The sequence below is a fragment of the Carcharodon carcharias genome, chromosome 3 (assembly GCF_017639515.1).
Source record: "Carcharodon carcharias isolate sCarCar2 chromosome 3, sCarCar2.pri, whole genome shotgun sequence".
Classification (NCBI taxonomy): Eukaryota; Metazoa; Chordata; class Chondrichthyes; order Lamniformes; family Lamnidae; genus Carcharodon; species Carcharodon carcharias.
The window spans coordinates 101,356,695-101,370,136 of record NC_054469.1 but is presented as its reverse complement, the minus strand read 5'-3'; the positions used below and the strand labels follow the sequence as shown (position 1 = coordinate 101,370,136).

At 43.0% G+C, this 13,442-nt stretch overlaps 1 long non-coding RNA gene across 1 annotated transcript in view; it reads right to left on the bottom strand.

Moving 5' to 3' along the window:
- Window positions 1-10,892: 10,892 nt before the first annotated feature.
- LOC121276432 overlaps window positions 10,893-13,442 on the bottom strand; it is a 74,198-nt gene continuing 71,648 nt past the window's right edge. The window contains exon 5 of the long non-coding RNA XR_005942656.1: window positions 10,893-10,972. This is a non-coding gene — a long non-coding RNA (uncharacterized LOC121276432). The remainder of the gene's footprint in view (window positions 10,973-13,442) is intronic.

Here is a 13,442-nt window from a genome sequence, read left to right as displayed (position 1 = left end):
GCACAAGAGGCCAGAATTATAGGAGAGTAGATATCTCAGAGGTGTTGGAGGAAGTTACAGAGATAAGGGAGGGGTGAGGCCATGGTGGAATTTGAAAACAAGGATGAGAATTTTAAAATCAAGACATTGCTTGGCTAGGAGCCAACGAAGGTCAATGAGCACAACGAGGGGAATGGGACTTACTGCAAGCTAAAACATGGGCAGCAGAGTTTTGGATGTCCTCAAGTTTGCAGAGGGTAGGATGTGGGAGACCAGTCAGGAGTGCTTTGGAATAGTCATATGGAGAGGTAATAAAGGCATGAATGAGAATTTCAGCAACAGATGAATTGAGATGGGGCTAAGTCTAGTGAAAATGAAAACAGAAGGTGCTGGCAAAACTCAGCAAGTCTGGCAGCATCTGTGGGGAGAGAAACAGTTAACATTTTGAGTCAAATATGACTCTTCTTTGGAACTATTTTGGTTTTATTTCAGATTTTCAGCATCCAAAGTATTTTGCTTTTATTTTGGCTAAGTCTAGTGAGATTACGGAGGTAGAAAAAGGTGGTCTAATTGATGGCACAAATATCAGGTCAGAAGATCATTTTAGGATGAAATGTGACACCAAGGCTGTGAACAGACTGGCTTAATCTCAGACTGTCGCCAGGGAGACGGATGGACTCAGTAGTTGGGGAATGGAGTTTGAAGTGGGGACCAAAAACAATGGCCGGAAAGTTGCAGTCTCTCAATCCGTCAGGATCTTCCGGTTCCACCAGTGTGAATGGAGATTTCAATGGCTTGCCAGCCCCGCCGCAGGGGAACCCACCGGGGTGGGGGGGGGGGGGGGCGGTGGCAGCTGTAAAATTCCGGCCACTGTCTTCAGTCTTCCCATTATTTAATTGGGGGATATTTCGGATAAGCAGTTTGATAATTTAGCAGTAGTGGAGGAATCGAGAGATGTGCTGAGGTGCAGCTCAATCAGAACAGAAAGCTGTGGAGCATGTTACCAAAAGTGATTGAAGGACTGTGCATGTTGTTAACATTTAGGAGCAAGTAGTTGAAGATAAAGAGATATGCAGGCACAAAAGATTAGGACTACTGCTTGTGCGCAGGATAAACACCAACATTTGGATGCCAAATGCCAGTTTCCGTTCTGTAATTTCTAAGCAATTCTAGTCAATTTCTCACACGTTTGTCTTTGCCACAATCACAGTAGTTGAACACATATGTGGTACTCTCAGTGTCGTGCATTGTTCCAAGTCCTAAAGGTTTGCGTCCTGTACATTTGGGCCTCTTTGGTCATTGTCCTCTGTTGTTCCTGTTGCTTCTCCTACAATATATCCAACAATAAACTTGATGCTGCATGCAGCTTGTCTAAGTCTCCAGTTGTCAATAGCTATTGTGCAATTTTGTTGACTGGCCAACTGCTGCTTTTTCCCTGCCTTGACCTCTGGTTGAAATGGGAGTAATCAATGCAATGTGAGAAAGGAGAAATTCTCTTGGAATTTTTCGCTTTTCTTTTTAGCTGATGTTTATCGAACAGTTAACAATAAAAACACAGTACCACTGTATGTGCATATGTACACCATTTTTCTCCAATTAAGCACGTTTGGAGCTCACTCTAGTTTTCGCACAACATTTTAATGTAAATCATACATTTGCTCTTCAAAATACAGTAATACATGTCCTATTGTTAACTCAAGTATACCACAAAGGAGTTAAACACAAGGGTGTAACTATAAACATGTGCAGTAAACATTGTAAAAGTATCTTAAGACCACTATGACAAACATTCCTAATAACTCCTCTACATTAGGGAGAGCTGCCATTTTTATTGCAGCTTTCCCAGGTCTAGTTATAAAAATTCCTTCCCCACCTGTTCAAATTTACCACTTGAAACAAAGCTCCTTTGTATTTAAAAATGAGGCAAAATGATTTTAGAAGTGCTGTGTTTATATTATTTTCAACATGCTTAGAAAATTCTACTTAATGTTTACAATCTACAAATTAACAAATGCGCAGTAACTGAAATAGAACTGGTGGTACAAAAACAACGACAGCTATCATTTGACAAGTCAACACGCATTCTGAGATTAAAAATATTTGCAGTTGTATCTGGAGATAACCATGTTTTCATGTGTTCATTTTAGATGCACAAACTGCGTGATAGAAGGAAAATATTTGTTTTGGTTTTTCTATTGCATGCTTTCAACATTATCTCAGTTCTATAATTCATGTTGTGAATTATCAAATCTCCCACACAGCTGCCTCCTGCTTAATCTACGAGGCCTCCTACTGGTTGCAAAGGAAATTGTGGCAGTGGACTTATTTAAAAAAAAATTCAACCACTTAATTATTGAAAGTCTGCAATTAGTCAGTGGGGAATGAAGACTGATATGTCCCAGGCGGTGATCAATAAACTTCTCCAATCAATCTTCACCCGGAGGCTGTACTGGAGCTTCATTATCTACATAGAATGTTAAGAAAACAACTATTGATAGATGCATAGGAGCCTCTCTGTTGAGTACAATATTTAGATATACCATAATAGTGGAAATTCGAGCAGCGGTCTACCGATTCCTGCAAAAACTACCTGCAGTTTTTCCACAGGAAATATTTCAGCAACAAACAGAGATCACTGGAGAACACTTCCTGATTCTGTCCTCTCTGGCTGGCTGGCGACCAACAGATTTTATTTGATCTGTAATCATGGCTTGCAATTAAATGTCATTTAACCACGCTAAGTATAGCCTTTTCAAAAATAAAAGTAAAAAAAATTACGCTCTGTTCTTTATTGCTCCAGCCTGTCCCCAGTTTAGAAACCTACTTTGTTTCCAGGTAAATATTGTGAGCAGCTCACACAATTGCTCATTAACCTCTTTTACACTACATTCTGGACTAAAATAAGCCATCAGACTCAATGTGGGATATTTAATTGACAGCGGCGCTTTGGGAATGAACCTATGAATCCTATTAGAGGCAAATTCATTATTTTAAGACCACCCTTAGGATGCAAAGCTCATAATCTGATCCTCAGGAGGATGCAGCTTAGGGGCTTCATAACATTGCAGGCTCTAAATCATCAGATTTGCTGTAATTAACCTGAACTAATTGTGTCAGGCATTAGGTCGGTCATCCAGGCCTGGTCTCCGGCTCTACTCCTGTCTTTGGGGTGGTATTAACTGAAAGTACTAATCACAATGTAGAACTTGACATTCCAGATGCTTTTCTCCATTTCAATAAGGTGGAATCTTGCTCATTGCACTTAATTTACCATGATTCTCTTAGGTTGAGTGTAATTAAAAATATTCAGTCTTCAAAATAAAACCCAGGAAAGGATCTGTAATTGTGATTTATTGCACCATCTAATAGGTTGGGAAGCATGGACTGAAATCGCAGCCTGGATTCACTGCTTCATTTCCCTCCTCTCTTATGTGGTTGCAATCTTGGTCAGGCCAATCCAGTTCCACCTTCTAGGAACTAAATAAAAAGAACATATAAAGAAAATGTTATGTGTTTGGTCAGAATATCATGGGCAACATAGGGCTGAACCTTGTGGAGGCGACAGGGGTCTCAGCTGCCAGCTGGAGAGCCAGCAGGAGCCCCGTGTCGCCTCTTTTCGGGGAGGCCACTACATCTTGTGCCACTTGACAGGCTAGTGCTAGACCTTCTCCTGGGATGAAGGACCCTGGGGGCGAAAGTCCCGCCCGCCGAGAGCTACTTGATAAACAGAGGCTGACAGCCTTACTGTACTCAGCAGCGCCATGGGAAGGCGGTGGCTGCTGCTGGTACTATACCTACTGGAGCCTTGGATCGAGGAAGAGCCCAGGCACTGTTGCGTTTTCTTCTCTTTGACGTAAACATACCCAACCATACACAAGGATTGGTGAAACAATAATGGGAATTCTTTATTTAAAGATAAGACTATACACAGATACTGGTTGACAGGGCCCTCAACCTTGTCCGGCCCATCTCCCACACAACCACCCTCACACCTTCCTCTCCCTCCCAGAACGATTATAGGGTCCCCCTTGTCCTCACTTATCACCCCACCAGCCTCCGCATTCAAAGGATTATCCTCCGCCATTTCTGCCAACTCCAGCATGATGCCACCACCAAACACATCTTCCCTTCACCCCCCCAGCGGCATTCCACAGGGACCGTTCACTCCGGGACACTCTGGTCCACTCCTCCATCACCCCCTACATCTCAACCCCCTCCCACGGCACCTTCCCATGCAACACAGAAGGTGCAACACCTGCTCCTTTACTTCCCCTCTCCTCACTGTCCAAGGGCCCAAACACTCCTTTCAAGTGAAGTAGCATTTCACTTGCACTTCCCTCAATTTAGTCTACTGCATTCGCTGCTCCCAATGTGGTTTCCTCTACATTGGAGAGACCAAACGCAGACTGGGTGACTGTTTTGCGGAACACCTTCGGTCTGTCCACAAGCATAACCCAGACCTCCCTGTCGCTTGCCATTTCAACACTCCACCCTGCTCTCATGCCCACATATCCGTCCTTGGCCTGCTGCAACGTTCCAGTGAAGCTCAACGCAAACTGGAGGAACAGTACCTCATCTTCCGACTAGACACTTTACAGCCTTCTGGACTGAATATTGAGTTCAACAATTTTAGATCATGAACTCACTCCTCCAACCCCACCCCCTTTCCGATCCCCCTTTTTTCCAATAATTTATGTAGATTTTTCTTTTTCCACCTATTTCTGTTATTTTTAAATGTATTTCCATCCATTGTTTTATCTCTACCTTTTAGCCTATTTTGATCCCTTCCTGCCACCCCACCCCCACTAGGGCTACCTGTACCTTGTTCATCCTGATTTCTACTCTTAATGTCACCTATTAGCACATTCCTTAGATAATATCACCACCTTCAACACCACTTTGTCCTTTTGTCTATGACCATCTTTTGGTTATCTCCACCTATCACTGGCCCTCTATCCAGCTCTACCTGTCCTACCCTCCCTTAAACCAGCCTATATTTCACCTCCTTTCTATTTTTCTTAGTTCTATTGAAGAGTCATACGGACTTGAAACATTAACTGTATTCCTCTCCGCAGATGCTGTCAGACCTGCTGAGTTTTTCTAGGTATTTTTATTTTTGTTTTGGATTTCCAGCATCTGCAGTTTTTTTGCTTTTATACACAGATACTGTTCACTAGGAGGCTAAGTATCATACATTTTATCTCTACTCTGCTGCTTTCCTGACTAATAGGTCGTGGGACTTGTACGTCACATTCTGTTGAGGTATGTAACATTGATAGCAGTTTAAGATATGTTCCTTTGAAGTTACATGCACACAGGTGAGTAATGGTGAGAAGGGGGTCATGAGATGGAATTTGCAAGGGAGGGGGTTTCAGCAGCAATGTCAGTGGCTCTCAGTGGCGCCCCTTCCCGATGCCGGTTCCCTCAATCAGACAGTGCATGCCTCTGAACAAGGACATGCTAGGGTTTACTTGTCGCGCTCCCTTCATGGCAAATCCCCCAAACCCCACCACCAACCATCCTGCCCCCACACCGCACCCCCCCACCCCCTCTCAGCGGCAGCAGGATGAGCCTTTAAACGGGCATTAATTGTCCACTTAAGGGCCTCAAATGACAGCAAGATGGGAGAGCCATCCAATGGGCCTTCCCTCCCTGGTTTTAACCAGGCTGGAGGTGGGAAGGTAGCAAGTTTCCTAATCTACAACCCTCCCTCATGATTAAATGCTCCCCACCACTAAACTCGCCAGAGGAGAGGGCACAAGATTCTACCAATGGACTTGAATTTTCAATTTAGGGTGGGCTCCTCACCAGTACCATGCATTCAAGATACTATCCCCTACTCCCAGTAACAGAAGCAAACCAATTCATCATCTTGGTCTGAAAGAGTCTTCTGACGGTAGGAAACAGGGTTGGGTGGAGATGTGGCAAAGAACAGAGAAGGAAATAAAAAGCACCCAAACAAAAATGACTGTAAAAATATTATACTTCTGAATCTGAAAAACAATCTTGAATGGAAAGTGACTATTCTGATCGTATTGAGTATAACTGCTAGATTCAAAATCTTGTCTCTTAGTTGTAAGGATATTGCACTTACTGAGATAGAAATAGCCCCAATCTGGTACCTTAGCATGGCAGTGCCTACAATTTAATGTAAATTGGCAGTACAATTCAGAGAGTCCTCAAAGCTTTAACAAAGATTCATGCTGGTGCAGTTGAAGCTGCTGTTCTAAGATTGGGACTAAAGCTGGAGTACAACAAAAGGGCAGACCAATGCACCCTAAAAATCCAGTTTGCACTGTGAGCAAAGGGGCTTCTCAGCCCCAGCAATATAGATTAGTAAAATTACCAAAAATATAGTACATATAAAATACACAGTAACCCCAAAAACAAAGTGTCTGAATTGAAATTTTACACATTGTTTTAATAAATTTGAATTTATACAAAAGAGGTTTGTAACACTTCCTAGATTTGTTTGTTAATGAACTCTGGTTATATGTTTCTGACCAACAACATTAATTTCACTGAACAGTGATGAAGTGTGCTTTGCTAGTTCCTAATTTTAGGTAGACCAACTCTGAATGCTGAGTCTGGGATTTAGATTTGGAGATCAGAAGCAACTTCACGCAGGAGAGTTGTTTGCTAAACCACAACCACCACCTCCTCCTGGTTAATCACAAGCAGATGATGACGTTTTAAAATTAAACCTTATTTTAAAAACCATTGCATGTTGATGCTTTGAATTTGCCCATGTATTTTGTCCTGCATTATCAGTGTGACATACTCACTTTGCAGTGAACAGCTATTAGAGACCAGTTCACTCTAGCAAACGTCTCAGTAAGGGAAAATCATTCACTTTAAAATAAGTGTTCCTCATAGAGATGAGATAAAAAGTGAATAACAATGAACTGTTTGAAATCAGCTATTCATGAATATTCTGTGTATTAAATAGGAGCTGTCAGAGCCTGGGCTTTACTTCATAATGATGTCATATCTATCAGTTTTTCAAGGGAAACCATTGATATTAAAAGGACAATGTAGTAATAGGAAGCTATTGATTAGTATTAAACTACTGCCAGAATAATTAGGGCTGGCAATGATCAAGTTGACTAGATATTAGGAAAAGTTAAAATATTAAATTTAATCAAAACGTCCATCAACAGTTTTAAGGTATTATCTATAAAAAAAATTTGTTGACGTTGGGGTCATTGATTATTGAGACTCCTTTCCAGTAACTTTACAATTCTGAATGATAAACATTTTGAAATGCAAAGATTGAATTTATATGATAAGTTTTCAGTCAAATTTATTGTGCTTAAATGCACAGGCTGTGTATAGGTTCAGTGGTTGACCAGTCTGACTGCTCTGTCTTAGGCTCCACCTTAAACTGGCTACAGATAAAGACAATACCTTACAGATCAATAACCATCCAGCACTTTCATTGCAAACTAATCCCTCAGGCAAACATTTCATCACAATCTGCCATTTGTTCAGAAAGCAGTCACATGAAGATTTAAGTAAGCTCTACTATATGAGCTTGCAAAACTGTTCAATGAAAGGGCACCAAAAGAGATAGAGGGAATTAGAGATCATCACACAAAGAAAATATCAGCAACAAATGTCCACTTTTCCCAATCTTTCTGTTTTACTTGGTACTTTCTGGTTTGTCCTTTGTTTGGTCTCACCACATTAGAACCATCGAAATTCTTGAACCCACTGGTGAGAATTGAGTACTGACTGTTGCCTTAGTCTGGATAGTGTGGTTTAAATTTAAGCAGGCAAAAGGCTTTCTCCCTGGAGCAGAAAATCCAACCAACCTATTTCAGAAACAAAGAAGCACCTTCAGAAATGGCATGCTCTAGAACTGGCCACTCGAGGGCCCTAACTGTTAAGAAAGCAACAAAGTCATCGGCCTCAATATTAAACCCTGCATGATGGGCAGGAGAGTCAGGTGGGGTTATAAAGTGCGATGCACAGAACATGACCCTTACCTACTGTGCCTGCCATTTTCCTGGTAGTGAGTATCAGGGTGTCCAAGTGTGGAAGTGGGAAGCTTCACTAACATATTTAAATTGGATAATTGGGAGTCGGGTTGAAATTTCCTGCTGCTACATGGATTTCCCCAGATTTGTAAATCCCAGCAGTGTAATAGAGGTGGGAGCTGCTGGCTGCTTGAAGTATGTGTTTGTTATGGCGCTTCTTCTGGGCAGAGAGGAGCCAAAGTTCTCCCCCTAGACACCGCCTCCTCTTCCAACCCCAATTGCAGGCCTCTCCCCTCCATCACAAGGCTGTACCATTAGCCCAAAACTTCAACCTCCACCCTCCAGTCCTAATCACAAACTTCCTCCCCACCCCAATCGTGAGCATTCCCCATCCCAATAGCAGGCCTCCCTTCTCCTAATTACAGGCCTCCACAGGCTTTCCTCCCAACCACTCCCCAGGGTGACCAACTGTCCCGTATTTTAAAGGATTGTCCCTTATTTTGACAATCTGACATCCATTAAGGGAAGACTTTTGTGCCTTATTTCTAGGACAGTCTGTGGGAGAGTGAGCCTGAGTCTTTTTTGCCTTTGCCTCTCTGTTTATTTTTGTGAGCATGCTCACTGCGGCTTATGGTCACCAGAATCGCAAATCCCAACCCCACCTGCTCTTATGGTCACCACCACCCCATCCCAGTCCCACGGTTGAGCTGTCCCTCATTTTATTTCATAAGAGTTGGTCACCCAGTTTCTGGCCATGTGCAGGATCCCTGCTTGTCCAGGCTTACCCAAACCCTACCCACATCACCACAAATATCAGTGCCATGATGTTGCTAAGGTTGTTTAATTGCTCCAATTAGACTTTAAAGATCTGTATTTGGAGGGAGAAGAGACAAACAGTGATGGTTGTCACATTGGCATGACATATATATTTGATTGCCTCTACCTCTTCCCCTCCAGTTGACTGAAGAAAAATGCCTTTCTGACAACAGCCCACTACTGTACAAGTCCCTAAACAATAATTAATCAGGTCATATGGAGCAGGCAAATAGAGTGAAGGCCAAACACTCCACACCAAAGACGGATTACAACCTGAATGGAAAGACAGTCAAGATGACTGCATGGTTGCTTCATATCTGTTTTCATTGATAAAGGCGATGCTAAATTACCTGAAATGACACATAGATGCAGTGCTATTGAATGCATGCCAGCTGATACAGAATTAGTTCTGGCTAGCATCAGGGCTCTTAAGGAAGATCTGGCTGCTGCTCCTTGCTGCTGCTGCTGGCTCACATTGATTCTGAAGGATTGAAGAAATAAGGGTTGTGTTATGCCAGGCCCTGGCTCACATATTTACCAGCTCATTGAGGATTGGAACTGTTTGCATGGTTTGGAGAGAGGCCAGTAATGTGTGCACATTTATGGAGGAAGCAATAAAATAAAAGTAAAATACTGCAGATTCTGAAAGTCTGAAAAAAAAACAGGAAGTGCTGGAAAAGCTCAGCAAGTCAACTGGCATCATCTGTGGAGAGAAACAGAATTAACGTTTCGAGTCCACTACTAGTGTTCTTTTGAACTTGGGAGTGCTTCCTCCATAAATGCTTCTCTCTCCAGATGCTGCCAGACCTGCTGAGTTCTTCCAATGCTTTCTGTTTTTATTTCAGGTTTCCAGAGTCCACAGTATTTTGATTTTATCTTAGTGTTTAATTCAATTGTCACTTCTCTTCCAGAAATGTTTACCTTGAAGAAATTCTGCTGTTCTCTCCGACAGGATTTCCGCTTGTCTCTTTCACCCAGTTCACCTTCATTACTTTCCATTTCCCTCCTGCTGTTTGATAAGGTGTTGACCAAAACTCACTTTCACAGCCACATCTCATTCCTCAATGACTATCTCCAGCTCTGACTTATTCCGTGCAGATCTCAACTGAAGTCCCATTATGTTTTGAATCCAACCAGGATTAGGTATCTCCGAGGCATACAACGTTCCTAGGACAACGGTTCTTGCTGCACCCTTCTGCTCCTATTTCGTGTCCACACTCAGGGTCATGCACCGTCACATGTACATGTTTGACTTCTCTCTCCAGCAGCATTGACTCGCTCTATTTCAAAGCTGTCCTTGTCCACAGTTTCAATTCATCCTTCATCTCATCCAGTTCCAAAGAAGAGTCTTATTGGATTTGAAACATTAACTCTGTTCCTCCTTCCACAGATGCTGCCAGACCTGCTGAGTATTTCCAGTACTTTCTGCTGGGGACCTATAGGCCAGTTAGTTTGACGACAGCTACAGGCAAACTCCTGGAAATGATTGTCAGTGAAATGCAGTGCAATCATTTCAAAATAGCAGAGGTTATTAGGAAATCTGAACATGGTTTTGGACATGGAGATTATGTCTTACCAGCTTTGCCAAACATTTGATGAGGTAAGAACAGATTGGTCAATGATGGGAGGCTAATAGATACTTGTATCTTGATTTTCAAAAGAAACCTACGATAAGGTACCATAACAATGACTTTTGGGCTAGATTACATCCTGCGTCAAATTTTAAGATGAATATGAAATTGGTTATTTAATGTAGGCAGGGGGTGGGGACTTGGATGAAGGCATTGGGAAAACAATCCTTAAGTTTGCTGAGGTTAGAGTAGAAACTGTGATTCTGATAAAATAGATTGCTGGATACAGTGGGGGATGACCCCATGTGTGGCATATAGTCTTTGATAAATGCAGCATGATGCATTTGGTTGGTGGTGATTATTCCAACGGCCTGCATTTCATGCAGGGTTATCCTAATAACGCTGAGAATCATGAGAGAAGTCATAGTTCAAGCAGTACTTATGGTCTATGATAACTGCACAAGATAAGACAAATAGATGCTAGGATAAATTGTTAGAATACTTAGATATAAGAATAAAAATACAAAATTAGAAATATGATACCTGCCTTATAAAAGACCCTGGTATGGCCAGATCCAGGAGACTGTGCCCAGTTTTGGTCCCTCACTGATGGGAGAGATTGAGGTCCTGGAAGAGCCAAAAACAAGAGCTTCAGCAAAAGTAAATCTCACTGGCTTCATCTGTGTCAAAGTGCACATATTGGGAAGCCTTGGCATACATGGGTGTCTGTGATTCAGCAATGGGCTTGTGGGCTGCAGATTGTGAAATCCTGCAGTTGTCCCTAGCAGATGCCTGAAAAGAGCTTGAGGTGAGGAAATTCAGGCTGTGATGACCTAGCTGCCCTTCAGCCTAGCAGAAAGGGCAGACAAGTGGCAGATGCAATTTAAGAGAGGAAGCATGAGGAGATGCACTTCAGCAGAAGGAATAGGGAGAGACAGTTTAGACTTAATGGCACAATTCTAAAAACAATTCTAAAAAAAAAAGACAGACTTGGAGGTTCATATGCATTGATCTTTGAATTTGGCAGGACATATGTGATTTTGGGCTTCATAAATAAAGGTATTGAGCACAAAAGCAGAGGAGTTATGCTGAACTATTACAAATCTCTGGTTAGACTACAACTAAAATATTGTGTCCAATTCTGGTTACCAAACTTCAGGAAGGATGTGAGGGTCCTTGAGAGGGTGCAGAGGGGATCTACCAGAATGGTTCCAGGGATGGGGGATTTTAGCTACAAGTTTAGGATGGAGAAACTGGGGTTGTTCTCCTTGGAGTAAAAAGGATTGAGGGGAGATTTGATAGAGGTGTACAAGGTTATGACAGGTTTAGTTAAGGTAAACAAAGAAAAGCTTTTCCCATTAAATGATGGTACAAGGCTGAGGGGGACACAGATTTAAAGTTTTGGGCAAGAGATGTAAGTGGAATGTGAGGGAGAGCTTTATTAAGCAGTGAGTGATAATGACCTGGAATTCGCTGTCTATGACGGTGCTGGAAGCAGAAACGATCAATGGTTTCAAAAGTAAATTGGATGGGCTATTAAGACAAATAAACTTATGGGACTACAGGGATAGAGTGGGGGAATGCGTCTGATTGGATTGCTCCACAGAGAACTAGCAGGGTCTCGATAGGCTGAATCACACCCTTCTATGCCGTTATCATTCTATGGTGGCCAGTGGCAGCATATGTGCACCAGGTTCTCTTGGAAGGAGGTCTTGGTCCAAGAAGCTGCAAATGATCCAGAAGCGACCCAGTCATGTAAGCCCATGATCTTGCTAGGACTGGGTTGGCGTGCCCCAAGGGGGTGGGGGAATATTAGACAGGAGTGGGGGGTGGAGGTGAACATGGGGAAGCAGGAGAGAGGCCGGGGGGGCGGGATACTGGGGGGACGGTCTCCGATTCACACAAGGGACTTGGGAAAGGGGCATGCCCACTTAAGGGCCTTAATTTGGCCACAGGCAGGCAGCCCACCTAATGCCTCCCCTGACAGCAGAGGTTGGTGGGCAGTGGTGGGCACTGTGCTGATGGTACAGCACCTTAATATTTGGGTCCAGCGCTGGTGGCCTGTAAAATTCAACCCATGATATTGACCTCTGAAGGGGGCAGTAGGACCAGTAGCATCGACACCAGCAGCAGGAACAGAAAAAACACCAACAGCAGCTGCCTTCTCCGCAGGTACAACCTACACAGGGCAGAGGGGAAGGATACAGAGCTGCAGCTCAAAGGAAACCTTGCAGGGGCCACTCCGCCAGTACTAGAACGCCAGAGGGGCTGCTAGATCACCTCTAATTGAGGACTTTTCAGCTTTGATGGTGTTTTGTCAGCTGTACCTCAGTGGACAGCACTCTCCCCTCTGAGTCACAAGTTCTGGATTCAAGTCCAACATCAGGATATGAGGACAAAAATCAAGGCTGACACTCCAATGCAGCACTGAGGGAGTACTGCACTTGTCAGAGGTGCCACCTTTCAGATGAGAGATTAAAATGTGGCCCTTCTGCCTGTTTGGAAAGATGTAAAATATCCCATTGTACTATTTTGAAGAAGAGTAGGGGGATAATCCCTGGTGTTCTGGCCAATATTTATTCCTCAAGCAACATCACAATAGATTATCTGGTCATTGTTATGGGAGTTTGCTATGCGCAAATTGGCTGCCATATTTCCTATATTACAACAGTGACAACACCTCAAAAATGCCTCATTGGCTGTAAATTGCTTTGTGATGTTGTGAAAATTATTATGGTGTAGAAGGAGGCCATTGTGTCTGCACCGGCTCTCTAAATATTTTAACTTAGTGCCAATCTCCTGCCTTTTCCCTGTAACCCTACATATTGTTTCTATTGAAATAATCATCCAATGCCCAATTAAGCCTGCCTCCACCACACTTCCAGGCAGCGCATTCCAAACCCTAACTACCGTTGTGTGAAATTGTTTTTTCTCACCTCGCATTTGCTTCTTTTGCAAAACACTTTAAAACTGTGCCCTCAGGTTCTCGATCCATTTATGAGCGGAAACAGTTTCTCCCTATCTACTCTGTCCAGACCTCTCATGATTTTGAAAACTTCTATCAAGTCTCCTCTTAACCTTCTCCTCTCTAAGGAAA